General features: G+C 44.5%; 1 long non-coding RNA gene across 3 annotated transcripts in view; it reads left to right on the forward strand.

Moving 5' to 3' along the window:
* Positions 1 to 13,740, forward strand: part of LOC141988735 (uncharacterized) — a 29,433-nt gene that overhangs the window by 1,792 nt on the left and 13,901 nt on the right. For 2 of the 3 annotated variants that reach the window (XR_012639824.1, XR_012639821.1), the window contains exon 2: positions 6,559 to 6,678. This is a non-coding gene — a long non-coding RNA (uncharacterized LOC141988735). Of the gene's footprint in view, positions 1 to 6,558; positions 6,679 to 8,162; positions 8,295 to 11,894; positions 12,032 to 13,740 lie in introns of all 3 variants that reach the window. The other variant, XR_012639823.1, reaches the window with a different exon arrangement.

A 13,740-nucleotide genomic window follows, 5' to 3' on the forward strand; every position in this document is an offset into this window, starting at 1 on the left:
AACAACCCAAATTAGACCAAAGTATTTCAGCCTGCTGGAGACTAGACTGTTATGTGCCACATGGAGACAATACAAGGGACCAAGATGCATCAGTGCCTGAGGCCCTGCAATGGAAGGGACGTGATTAAGTGAGATAGACCCAGATATAACTTTGGCAAGTGACCCCCATTCCATGCTGCAGAGGAAGGTGAAAGCCCCCCAAGGTCACTGCCAGTCTGACCTGTGGAAAAATTCCTTCCCTATCCCACGTATGGCAATCCGTCCCTGAGCATATGAGCAAGAATAGCACCTGAGAAGGTGTGCTTGGTGTCACCCACCTCACAGCCCTGGCCCTCCTTGTCCAGTGTCCATTTCCAGCCCTGGCCATCTCTGATGCTTCAGAGGAAGGGGACAAAAACAAATAAAACAAAACAAAACAAAAAACCCCGAAACAGAATACATTGGGTGGGGGAGAAAAAGAATCCCTTTTTGATCCCTACAGGTGGCTGGCTGAAACCCGGATTAAGGAAACAAACTGGAAGTGAGCCCCAGAGCTGCTGAGCCTTGCCCCTGACCATCAAAAGCAACCCTGTCATACAACTACACTCATAAATTTGTCCAGCTCTCTCTTAACACTAATGAAGTTCGCCTCTACAACTACTGGGAGCGAGCTGCCCTGGAGATTCTTATCCAGTGTGCACAGCCCCTCTTCTGTGCTCCGTTGCACATTGGAACAGTACAGAGAATGGCCATCAAATCCTAAGAGCAACCTCAACAGGCAAAACCTGTGGGTGCATGGCACGTGTCAAGTTATCACAGACTGCTGTTGGCCCAGTGCAGGGCCTGTGACTTGTGCAGTTGTATGCCCTGTGAAATGTAGGTTTCATTTCAGGCAGAAGTAAGGAATGGATCTTCCCAGCCTGAGTGGGGAAATTCCCCACGTGACATTTAGTATAGATTAGTTAATATGTTTTTTTACAAAGCAGCAAAATATATTGTTTGAGTTTTTTCTTAAACAAAACTGCAAGCAGCTCATCTCACTGCAACAACTCTGCAGCGACACTCCAGGGTTCCCCTTACCCAGCATTCACAAGCATGCTCCAGGAACATACCAATCTGTGATGAGTAACCCTACCATAACAAACCTGAACAAAACTCCACAGCACTACTGAGCAGCCTTTTAATAAACCCATTTGTGCAAAATGGAGCTAATGAATTTTAGTAACAAAACCAAGTCTAGAATTATATTGTAGTTAAACTTACAAATGATTATTGTAAATCACAGAATCATAGACGATTAGGGTTAGAAGAGACAAGAGGTCATCTAGTCCAATGCCCTGCTCAAAGCAGGACCAATCCCCAACTAAATCATCCCAGCTAGGGCTTTGTCAAGCCGGGCCTCAAAAGCCTAGAGAGGGTGGAGATTCCACCACCTCCCTAGGTAACCCATTCCAGAGCTTCACCACCCTCCTAGTGAAACAGTGTTTCCTAATATCCAACCTAGACCTCCTCCACTGCAACTAGAGAACATTGCTCTTTGTTCTGTCATCTGCCACCACTGAGAACAACCGAGCTCCATCCTCTTTGGAACCCCCCTTCAGGTAGTTGAAGGCTACTATCAAATCCACCCCGCCCTTCTCTTCTGTAGACCAAACAAGCCCAGTTCCCTCCTCGTAAGTCATGTGCCCCAGCCCCCTGATCATTTTTGTTGCCTTCCACTGGACTATCTCCAATTTGTCCACATCCTTTCTGTAGTGGGGGACACTGTTCCCTCTAAGCTGTACGCATGTGCACGCGCACACAGATCCTAAACCCCGTGCACACAACGAAACACCGCGCGCACAAAAATGTACATAGAAGCACAACAGTCTGCACAGAAGAAATTTTTTGCGCACATGGCCTGTCAAAAATTTGCACAGAAGAAATTTTTTGCACACATGGCCTGTCAAAAATTAGAGGGAACATTGGTGGGGGTCCCAAAACTGGACGCAATACTCCAGGTGTGGCCTCACCAGTGCTAAATAGAGGGGAATAATCACTTCCCTTGATCTGCCGGCAATGCTCCTACTAATGCAGCACAATATGCCATTGGCCTTCTTGGCAACAAGGGCACACTGCTGACTCACATCCAGTTTTTCATCCACTGTAATCCCCAGGCCTTTTCCTGCATTGCTGCTTAGCCAGTCGGTCCCCAGCCTGTAGCAGTGCATGAGATTCTTCCCTCCTAAGTGCAGGACTCTGCACTTGTCCTTGTTGAACCTCATCAGATTTCTTTTGGCCCAATCCTCCAATTTGTCTTGGTCACTCTGAACCCTATCCCTACCCTCCAGCGTATCTACCTCTCCCCCCAGCTTAGTGTCATCTGTGAACTTGCTGAGGGTGCAATCCATCCCATCATCCAGATCATTAATAAAGATGTTGAACAAAACTGACCTCAGGACCGACCCCTGGGGTACGCTGTTTGATACTGGTTGCCAACTAGACATCGAACCGTTGATCACTACCTGTTGAGCCTGACAATTTAGCCAGTTTTCTATCCACCTTATAATCCATTCATCCAATCCATACTTTTTTAATTTGCTGGCAAGAATACTGTGGGAGACCTTATCAAAAGTTTTGCTAAAGTCAAGATATATCACGTCCACTGCTTTCCCCATATCCACAGAGCCAGTTATCTCATCATAGAAGGCAATCAGGTTGGTCAGGCATGACTTGCCCTTGGTGAATCCATGTTGACTGTTCCTGATCACCTTCCTCTTCTCCAAGTGCTTCAAAATGCTTCAGAATCATAGAATATCAGTGTTGGAAGGGACCTCAGGAGGTCATCTAGTCCAACCCCCTGCTCAAAGCAGGACCAATCCCCAATTAAATCATCCCAGCCAGGGCTTTGTCAAGCCTGACCTTAAAAACTTCTAAGGAAGGAGATTCTACCACCTCCCTAGGTAACGCATTCCAGTGTTTCACCACCCTCCTAGTGAAAAAGTTTTTCCTAATATCCAACCTAAACCTCCCCCACTGCAACTTGAGACCATTACTCCTTGTCCTGTCATCTTCTACCACTGAGAATAGTCTAGAACCATCCTCTTTGGAACCCCCTTTCAGGTAGTTGAAAGCAGCTATCAAATCCCCCCTCATTCTTCTCTTCTGCAGACTAAACAATCCCAGTTCCCTCAACCTCTCCTCATAAGTCATGTGTTCCAGACCCCTACTCATTTTTGTTGCCCTTCGCTGGACTCTCTCCAATTTTTCCACATCCTTCTTGTAGTGTGGGGCCCAAAACTGGCCACAGTACTCCAGATGAGGCCTCACCAATGTCGAATAGAGGGGAACGATCACGGCCTTCGATCTGCTGGTAATGCCCCTACTTATACATCCCAAAATGCCATTGGCCTTCTTGGCAACAAGGGCACACTGCTGACTCATATCCAGCTTCTTGTCCACTGTCACCCCTAGGTCCTTTTCCGCAGAACTGCTGCCTAGCCATTCGGTCCCTAGTCTGTAGCGGTGCATTGGATTCTTCCGTCCTAAGTGCAGGACCTTGCACTTATCCTTGTTGAACCACATCAGATTTCTTTTGGCCCAATCCTCCAATTTGTCTAGGTCCCTCTGTATCCTATCCCTCCCTGACACCATATCTACCACTCCTCCTAGTTTAGTATCATCCGCAAATTTGCTGAGAGTGCAATCCACAACATCCTCCAGATCATTTATGAAGATATTGAACAAAACCAGCCCCAGGACCGACCCTTGGGGCACTCCACTTGATACCGGCTGCCAACTAAACATGGAGCCATTGATCACTACCCGTTGAGCCCGACAATCTAGCCAACTTTCTACCCACCTTATAGTGCATTCATCCAGCCCATACTTCTTTAACTTGCTGACAAGAATACTGTGGGAGACGATGTCAAAAGCTTTGCTAAAGTCAAGAAACAATACATCCACTGCTTTCCCTTCATCCACAGAACCAGTAATCTCATCATAGAAGGTGATTAGATTAGTCAGGCATGACCTTCCCTTGGTGAATCCATGCTGACTGTTCCTGATCACTTTCATCTCGTGTAAGTGCTTCAGGATTGATTCCTTGAGGACCTGCTCCATGATTTTTCCGGGGACTGAGGTGAGGCTGACTGGCCTGTAGTTCCCAGGATCCTCCTTCTTCCCTTTTTTAAAGATGGGCACTACATTAGCCTTTTTCCAGTCGTCCGGGACTTCCCCCGATCGCCATGAGTTTTCAAAGATAATGGCCAATGGCTCTGCAATCACAGCCGCCAACTCCTTTAGCACTCTCGGATGCAACGCATCCGGCCCCATAGATTTGTGCATGTCCAGCTTTTCTAAATAGTCCCTAACCACTTCTTTCTCCACAGAGGGCTGGCCACCTACTCCCCATGCTGTGTTGCCCAGCGCAGCAGTCTGGGAGCTGACCTTGTTCGTGAAGACAGAGGCAAAAAAAGCATTGAGTACATTAGCTTTTTCCACATCCTCTGTCACTAGATTGCCTCCCTCATTCAGTAAGGGGCCCACACTTTCCTTGGCTTTCTTCTTGTTGCCAAAATATCAGAAGAAACCCTTCTTGTTACTCTTAACATCTCTTGCTAGCTGCAGCTCCAGGTGCGATTTGGCCCTCCTGATTTCATTCCTACATGCCCGAGCAATATTTTTATACTCTTCCCTGGTCATTTGTCCAATCTTCCACTTCTTGTAAGCTTTTTTTTTATGTTTAAGATCCGCAAGGATTTCACTTGTAAGCCAAGCTGGTCGCCTGCCATATTTACTATTCTTTCTACACATCGGGATGGTTTGTCCCTGTAACCTCAATAGGGATTCTTTGAAATACAGCCAGCTCTCCTGGACTCCTTTCCCCCTCATGTTATTACCCCAGGGGATCCTACCCATCCGTTCCCTGAGGGAGTTGAAGTGTGCTTTCCTGAAGTCCAGGGTCCGTATTCTGCTGCTTACCTTTCTTCCCTGTGTCAGGATCCTGAACTCGACCAACTCATGGTCACTGCCTCCCAGATTCCCATCCACTTTTGCTTCCCCTACTAATTCTTCAAGGAAAAATGGTTTCCTTGAGGACCTGCTCCATGATTTTTCCAGGGACTGAGGTGAGGCTCACTGGTCTGTCGTTCCCCAGGTCCTCCTTCTTCGCTTTTTTAAAGACGGGCACTATGTTTGTCTTTTTCCAATAAGAGTAAATAAGAGCTTTAGTTGTAGTTTGTTTTAAAAATCAGGACTAAGATCCTGTGTGGGTTGAAATTAACCATGTCGGGCCTTTAGAGAATAATAAAATGATCCAATCTTAGCTTTTAAGTACTATTCTATAAAATATTCAAATTTCACCTAACTGCTAAATGAATCAACCATTAAAAACAAAATAAACTGTACCCAGGGAGCTCTTGTAAAGATGTTGTTTCAAGTTATCAATTAGATTAATCATATAAAAGTTACAATTCATGCATTTAGTGTTCACAGACCAATCAACTGGGTTAGTAAACTTTTACTTTATCACAAATCTTATTTCCTGGATATCTACTCTTTGTAATTCTAAACAAATTAGCTCTCACCTCAGCCTTCTTGCACGTACTACCGTGTGGTTACTGTTGTACTGGAGAAATTGCAAGAAAGGCAGAAGTGAATGATAAGAGGCACTTTCTTCTGTTTACCTACTCCTTTGTTGAAAAGGAGTAAAGGTAACAAAGGTCTATAAGATTAGTGTAGCCTGGGAAAAAGCACCATCGAATAAACACAGTTGTACTGTGCCAGGTCACGCTTGACCACATTTAGCCAGTTTCCTTAAACAACTGTACTGGCTTGCCTCCATTCAGTTCAGGATCCAGTTTAGTTCAGCACTGCTCCCTTTATCACCAATTCCTGATTTCACTAATTGACTTCAGAAGAGTTATTCTGGATTTACACCACTGCAACTGAGGCTATAGTGCGACACTGTAGATGCTAGCTACATAAATGGGAAAACCCCTCCTGTCAGTGTAGGTAATCCACCTCCCCCAGAGATGGCAGCTAGGTCAACAAAAGAATTCTTCCATCAACTTAGCGCTGTCTACACGGTGATTTAGGTCAGCTTAACAACACTGCTCAAGGGTGTGGATTTTTCACACCCCTGACCAATGTAGTTAAACCAAATTAATTTTCTAGCGTAGACCAGGCCTGCGATCAGAATCTGGCTTGCTGAGTCTGCCCTTAGCAGAAGAGATTTGCATATTGTGCCAAGATTTTGTGTGTGTCTGTATGCGTATCAAGTTATTTCCTTTTTTATGATTAATCATCAAATTTTTGCTGGACATCAAAGCCAAATGCTCTTCCTTTTTGGCTTGCTGTGGTGATGCATGCGTAAGATCAGGAAAATTGTATGTAATAGGTCTGGGATCCTTTGTAAATAAGAAGCCAAGAATTAGCTTGGTCGTGTACTTACAATATTTACTGTCAATATCCGGCTTTTGAAGCCGAGAGGATATGGAGAATTTGCATGGAACGCAGCAATAGATGGCTCAATGTTTCTCCAGATATAAGGGCATAATCATTTTTGTAAAGAGTGCATACAATGTTGCATTTTTCCAGAACATGACTCACCGTTCAAGGTGACTGCAGCTGTATTTCTCCACCTCCCCTGAGGTCCAGCAAGGATACTCACTCGCGCCTTCCCCTCTGTTGCCTGCGTCTCACTCCCATCTGAGCAGGGTAAGGCTATGCTGCACAGTTCTCTGCCTTCATTGCAGGGACTGAATAGACTTGCTTGTTTTCTCTTCAGAGACTGATAACAGAGTGTTGTTGCAGATATAAGGTAAAAAGCACGACAGTGAAAACACTGCAAAAAGAACAGAACCTATACACATGCTAACATGGATTCTGCCAGGCCCAAGCCTTCCAACCCTACACCGAGGGTTGGGGCCTTCTGTGGAACAAAGGTCCTAACGGTTTGCTGGATCAGGAAGAAGGCCCTGGGTCCATTTAAACCCAAGTCATTTATCCAAAAGACTTCTCCTTGTCTCTTGGTCCCTGGAGAATCCAGTTTGAACTAGGATAGGCATATCTCTGCGGGGGGTGGCTTCAAGGGGTTGGTAACAAGGAAGTTCATTAGCATCCCCCTCCTACTAGAGAAGGTACATACAATGCCACAGTAACACATACACAATTGCATTTTGAATACAATGTACAAAGGTATTTACCCTAATCCAGTAAGGTTTAGCTTAATCCAGTAAAGTTGATCTTAATTCCATAAAGTTTGTTCAGGATATTACAGGATCTTGTCAGTCTGCCACAACAGAAGCACACAATGTTATTACCATAGTGCCTTCATCTGAGTAGCACAAAGCACATTACAAACAACCGTGCCTCTGATGAAGTGGGTTTTAGCTCACGAGAGCTTATGCCCAAATAAATTTGTTAGTCTCTAAGGTGCCACAAGGACTCCTCGTTGTTCGTGCCTCTTGAAACCTCTATAATTGTTTTTTATTAAAGTAGCAGCGTCCCATTGTGCTAGGCACTTTACAGGAAGGCGAAGTTCTTGCCCTGAGGAGCTTGCAATCAAATTCAAGACAGGGATCCACAGAGTATGTAACAAAGTAGGAAGGTATAACAAATAGGAAGGAGCAGGAGAGGGAGGACAAGGGGCAAAGCAATGAAAACAAACATTAATATAGGCCAGCTTTGTAAAGCAGGTATCCTCATTTTACACAGCTACTAAATGAGACACAAAGGCTGAAATCCTGGCTCCATTGAGGTCAATGGCAGAACTCTCACTGACTTAAATGGGGCCAGGATTTCACCAAAAGAGGCTGAGAGACTTATTTCGAAATCACAACGAGTTATCGGCTGAGCCACAAATCAAATCCAGCAGCCATGTTCTCAGCTGCATGGATTTATACCAGCTGAGGATGTGGCCCCAGGGGTCCTCATCCCCAGTCCCATGCTCTAACCAGTAGGCTACACTCTCTGTTTTACAGCATAGCTTTTATCTCTGTTTTGTGAATTATAATCCAGACCTAAATTGAGCCTCTTAAAAAGAATCCAAGTCTCCTTTTAAGAACATCACACCTGAGAAGTGTTGTGACTTATTGACTCCCTGCACTCAAAGTGTCCCTTTGTGCCACATTCCAAGCCTGGCAGAGATTCCAGTTGCTTCATCCATCTTTTTATTAGTGTTTTTATTGTTTGTATTGCAGAAGCCCCACACCTGGACTGGGCCCCATTGTGCTAGGTGCTGTACAAACACAAGAAAAGGATCCCTGCCTGAACGAGTTACAGTCAAAGTTTGTTTCCCCAACCAGAGCATCTTCATCTTTCTTTCCTAGCATGTTGGTAGCATGAAAGGTTTTGTATTAATAACCTTGGACTGTGTGATTCCTTTAACACACCTTACAACGGTGACTGTGTCCAGCTTCTCCCATGATTTCATACACTGTGGTGCATTTCCTGTCTCCAAACTCAGGAACTGGTCACAGTGTGATGGCCTGTGAAGTCTCAGCATAATGGCACTTCAGAATGGTGAAGGACCCCATCTCCATTCATGGAGAGACTGAAGATGCTGACTGCTAGTTCCAAACACTGCATGGAAAATTCATATTTTTCTCTATAGATTTAGGCCCAGTTCCACAAAGGTTAAATACCTCTGTGGATTAGTGCTTAGCAAATATTTAACTACCTACGGCAATTAGAAATAACCATCTGGACTGAAAGCATAGAGCACCTTAAGGATCCTGGTGAGTTGTGATTAGAGCCAAAACCATTCTTGCTCCCCTTGTACAGTATATTCATTGACCCAAAAATACATTCCTGAGGCTGAGGGAAGCAAAGAAACACAAGGAAATCCACATTTAAGGCTGACCTCCAGTCCACACGCACAGCAGGGTGTATTAAGGAAGTAGTTAAGGAAATTCCCTGCTGTGGCTGGGGATTGGAAGTCAGCCTGTGGAGTGAATTTCCTTATTTTTCTCTGCTGCCGTCATCACCACCACAGCAGACTTTTGATTCAATTAGGGCCCAATCCAGCAAGCTGCTGAGCTGCCTTAAATCACATTAATGTCAATGGGGTCTGAGGACATTCAGCATCTGACAGGCTCAGGCTTTTTGTGAATTTCATTCCTTGCAGGCGTAAGGTTCACTGCCTTGGAGACTGAAGTAATCTCTTTATTCACCAAATAGACGGATGAACTTCAAAGAGCAAGCCCCCCTCCCCCTCCAGCCCTGTTAATGTGCCTCAACAATGACCAAGAGTTACCTGCTGTGGGGTCAGAGGAGACTTCACTCTCCATATCCAAAAGCTGTCCAGGGTACTGATTAATGCTAACTGTGGTGGTGTTTTTGTGATAGGTGCACCTGTCTGCATGGAACTAGGGTGAGACGCACCAAACTAATTTCCCGTATGCCACACTACAGACCAGAGTGAGGTTCAGATCCAGCACCTGCAGGTGAAAGGCTCTGTATCCCATTACCAATTCCCTGAGCTTTCCCTTCCCACACACATTTGCACTGTATGACATGTAGCATATCCTTTAAAAATGACTTTTCCCAATGTAATTAACTAGGTCTATTCCGGTCTTTGGGCTGGGGGTTTGTTATTTTTACTTAATGTTTTATATAGCACCATAAATTGGGATAGTGCTTTATAAAGAGACTAAATATATCCCCCATATTTCTCTGCACTTACAATCTAAGATCCTGATGCTTCCAAAGTAATGCACATTGGAAAACATAAGCCCAACTATACTTACAAAATGATGGGGTCTAAATGAGCTGTTACCACTCAAGAAAGAGATCTTGGAGTCATTGTGGATAGTTCTCTGAAAACATCCACTCAGTGTGCAGCAGCAGTCAAAAAAGCAAACAGAATGTTAGGAACCATTAGAAAAGGGATAGATAATAAGACAGAAAATATCATAATGCTACTATATAAATCCATGGTATGCCCATACCTTGAATACTGCATGCAGTTTTGGTTGCCACTTCTCAAAAAAGATATATTAGAATTGGAAAAGGTACAAAGAAGGGCAACAAAAATGATTAAGGGTATGGAACAGTTTCCACATGAGGAGAGATTAAAAAGACCGGGGCTGTCCAGCTTGGAAAAGAGATGACTAAGGGGGGTTATGATAGAGGTTTATAAAATCATGAATGTTGTGAAGAAAGTGAATAGGGAAGTGTTATTTACCCCTTCACATAACACATAAACTAGGGGCCACCACTAACACGGCTGCTACTCTGAAACCAGTGAAATTAAGAAGCAACAGGTTTAAAACAGACAAAAGGGAGTACTTCTTGACACAACGCACAGCCCAGCTGTGGAACTTGTTGCCAGGGGATGTTGTGAAGCCCAAAAGCATAACTGGGTTCAAAAAAGAATTAGATAAGTTCCTGGAGGATAGGTCCATCAATGGCTGTTAATCAAGATGGTCAGGGATGCAATCTCATGCTCTGGGTGTCCCTAAACTTCTGACTGCCAGAGGCTGGAACTGGATGACAGGGAGTGGATCACTCAGTAAATTGCCCCGTTTTGTTCACTCCCACTAAAGCATCTGGCACCGTCCATTGTCAGAAGACAGGATGCTGGGCTAGATGGACCATAGGTCTGACCCAGTATGGCCATTCTTATGTTTCCCCCCCATTGACTGTAATGCAGTCCAGTTGCAAGATCAGGTCTTAAAAGTGCAAGTATCTTCTCTGCACTGTGGAGGCTGTTAGTCTGGAGCTGGTGGTCTCCCTCTAAGGACAGACCCCTGTGTAGGTATTTCAGTTGTTCCCTTTCACTCAGTGCTCATTAAGTGGAATTCAGATAAGGAGCGGTTCAAAGTAGGCAGGTGTTCACTTACCTCTGCTTTAGATGCCGAATGACTACAGAGTATCAGCTGTAGCAGGCAGATATCATTGTGAGCTGGATCCAAAGCCCATTGGAGTCACAGATGCATCAAATTTAAGGCCACAGGGGACCATTGTCAATGGGAGTCTCAATGGACTATAGATCTGGCCTTACTTTACCCTCTAGTACCGATAACCTTTCTCTGTCACAGCAAGTAACTTGTATCTTGGCCACCTGATTTGAATATCTCAGTAGAATCAGACTTCTCTGAGCCAAGCTGCAAACTGTCCTCAGATTATAAATCTCCAATGTACTTTTCCCATGACCGCAGACTCAAGAGAGACAAGCACAGAAGGATTTGAGACAAGTTATTCAGCTAAGTGCTTACGTGACTCTAACATCCTGAATTAAGACTTGCCCACAACTAAGGAGGGTTCCTTACAGACTCCTCTTTTGTGGGCAACTGCCCCAAAGTTTTGGTGACTTTTTTCTGTGCCTTTCAGATCCCAGAGGAGTTGGCAGTTTGACTGGTAAATGGAGCCAATTTAATCTGAAGCTTAGACTCTGTACAGTTAGGAATAAAAGGGTGGAAAGAGCACATGTGCCATACTAATAATACTTAAGGTTTTCATCAGCAGATCTCAAAGTGCTTTACAATGGAGGTCAGTGTCGTCATCCCCATTTTCAGATGGGGAAACTGAGGCAAGGGGAGGGAAGTGCCTTGTCCAAAGTCACCCAGCAGCCCATGGGTAGAGCCAGGAATAGAACTCCACTCTCTTGTCTAGTGCTCCATCCAGTAGGCCACACTGCTCTCCTGATCACAGTGCAGAGGCTCACGTCTTACATTTTTATTAGGGTGTCAGTAGGATTATTGACATGAGTAAGGCTTGCTAGGGCTGGGTGCTACTGTCACGATCATGTAAATGTGCATGTAAGTGACTTTTTACTTACATGAGTAGTGTCATGATAATAAGTGAGATGAGTTCCATGAGTAAAGTTACGCATATGTGCATTTATAGGACCCATATAGCTATTATGTACATATCTATTTTCTATCCATTATTATTTGTTCTTATTATTTTATTTATCATTTGTATTACAGTAGGTCCAAGGAGCCCCAGTCATGGATCGGGACTCCGTTGCGCTAAGTGCTGTATAAACCCACAACAAAAAGACAGTCCCTGCCCCAAGGAGCTGAAAATTTAAGTATAAGACAAACCAACAGATGGATACAGACAGGTGGGAGAGAACAAGGAAACAATGCAACAATATTGATCAGTATGATAGGCAGTGGTATCTAATCCATATTACTCATCGAATTATGTGTCTGAAGTGTCTGTCACTGCGTTGTGTAGGCCCTCGATCCTATATTGAGATCCATGTGAGGGGACTCTTGTGCCTCTGTGGAGTCAGTCCCATTGACAAGTGTATTCCAATGCAGGACTGGAGCCCAAGCCATGGCATGCACCAAGCTGGTTACTGCGTGCACAGAGGGTGAAATGTCCCCAGCCCTATCCTTGAAGTAGGTTGACATGGTGCATAAGCTTTGTGCTGGCCCGCTGCATGAGGGTGAATGTCACCCACTGTGCAGTTCATGTGCCCAGCCGCCTGTTTGTAGACAGGAATCTGTCTGCTTGAATGTGCAAAGCTGAAAATGTAAAGTCCATGTCATTGATCCCAGCGCTCCTCTTGCATGAGAACTTCCACTTGCACATTACTGTTATGGGCGTGGACTGGACCAGTCAGCCAAACATGACTGACGTGCAGACTGTTTACCATGGGGCAGCAAAGTAAGTAATGGGGTCCTGTTGGAGGCACTGTTGTAAATTTCTTAGTTTCAGGATGATCACACAGTCCAGCGATCCTCACTCCATGGACTGTATCACTTCTAATCGTCCTGTCAAAGCACAAGCCAGGATAGATTAGAGCTGTGAAAATTTTGGACCTAGTCCTGCAGTGTGCTGGGAACCGCTGGGCTGTGAGTCAGGGAACCGGGGCTTTAGTTTTGGGTCTGCCACTGAATCCTTGTGTGGCTTTAGCAAATCATTTAACTTTTTGTGCTGCAGTTTCCCCATCTGTGAAGCGGGGATAATTCTGCCTGCCTTCTTTTGTGAAGTGCTTTGAGATCCTTAGATGAAAAGTGCCTTAGAAATGTTAATTGTGGGGCACTTGGTACCTTGTAAGATCAGGTCCTTGTCCTAAATCCACTTCAAGAATTCCCACCCACCCCTTTTTAACCTCACTAGAGACTTTATTCTTCTTTCATTTACACTGGTACAAATCAGAGGTAACGTCACTGGAGTCACTGGAGCTATCCCAATGTAAAACTGGTGTAATCGGGCCCTGTTCCTGCATCTACTCCTTTCCTGATCATTTTGTAAAAGAAGTGTTCAGCAAAATGACTTTAAATAAGTTCGTTCCTGCCTTGAAAATCATTTGCAAAACCAAGAAAAACACTGCACAATGCATTAGGTGTAGAAGCAGCTTTGCACCTACCAGGTCAGGAAATCATCCATGAGGCCCAGAATAGGACATTTAAAGGAGGAAAAAAACAATGAAAAAAGAGGCCATAAAAAAACGATGAGCAACACGTTAAGATCCGAGGATTCCTTCCGTAAACCAAGCTCCTGCATCAAGCCAAGAGCAACATTTCTTGATGCAAGAATAACTCCAATATGGTATATATAAAAAAAAGAGCAAGAGCAAGAGAAAGGCAGTGGTAGGAAGAGGATGTATACAATTTTATTACCAGCAAAACAAGCATGATGCACAGCTAAGTAATGCAATTGCTGTGACCACCAAAAAGAAGAAACATTCTCCAGCATACCATGGGGTCATGTGCGTCATGTGAGTTTATTTTTAAATCCGGCCAAACTTCTGTAATTTCCTTCCCTGCCTCACTAGGTAAAAAAAATGACGCATTCATGCTAGAGATCCGCATCCTCTTT

The sequence above is a fragment of the Natator depressus genome, chromosome 1 (assembly GCF_965152275.1).
Source record: "Natator depressus isolate rNatDep1 chromosome 1, rNatDep2.hap1, whole genome shotgun sequence".
Taxonomy (NCBI): domain Eukaryota; kingdom Metazoa; phylum Chordata; order Testudines; family Cheloniidae; genus Natator; species Natator depressus.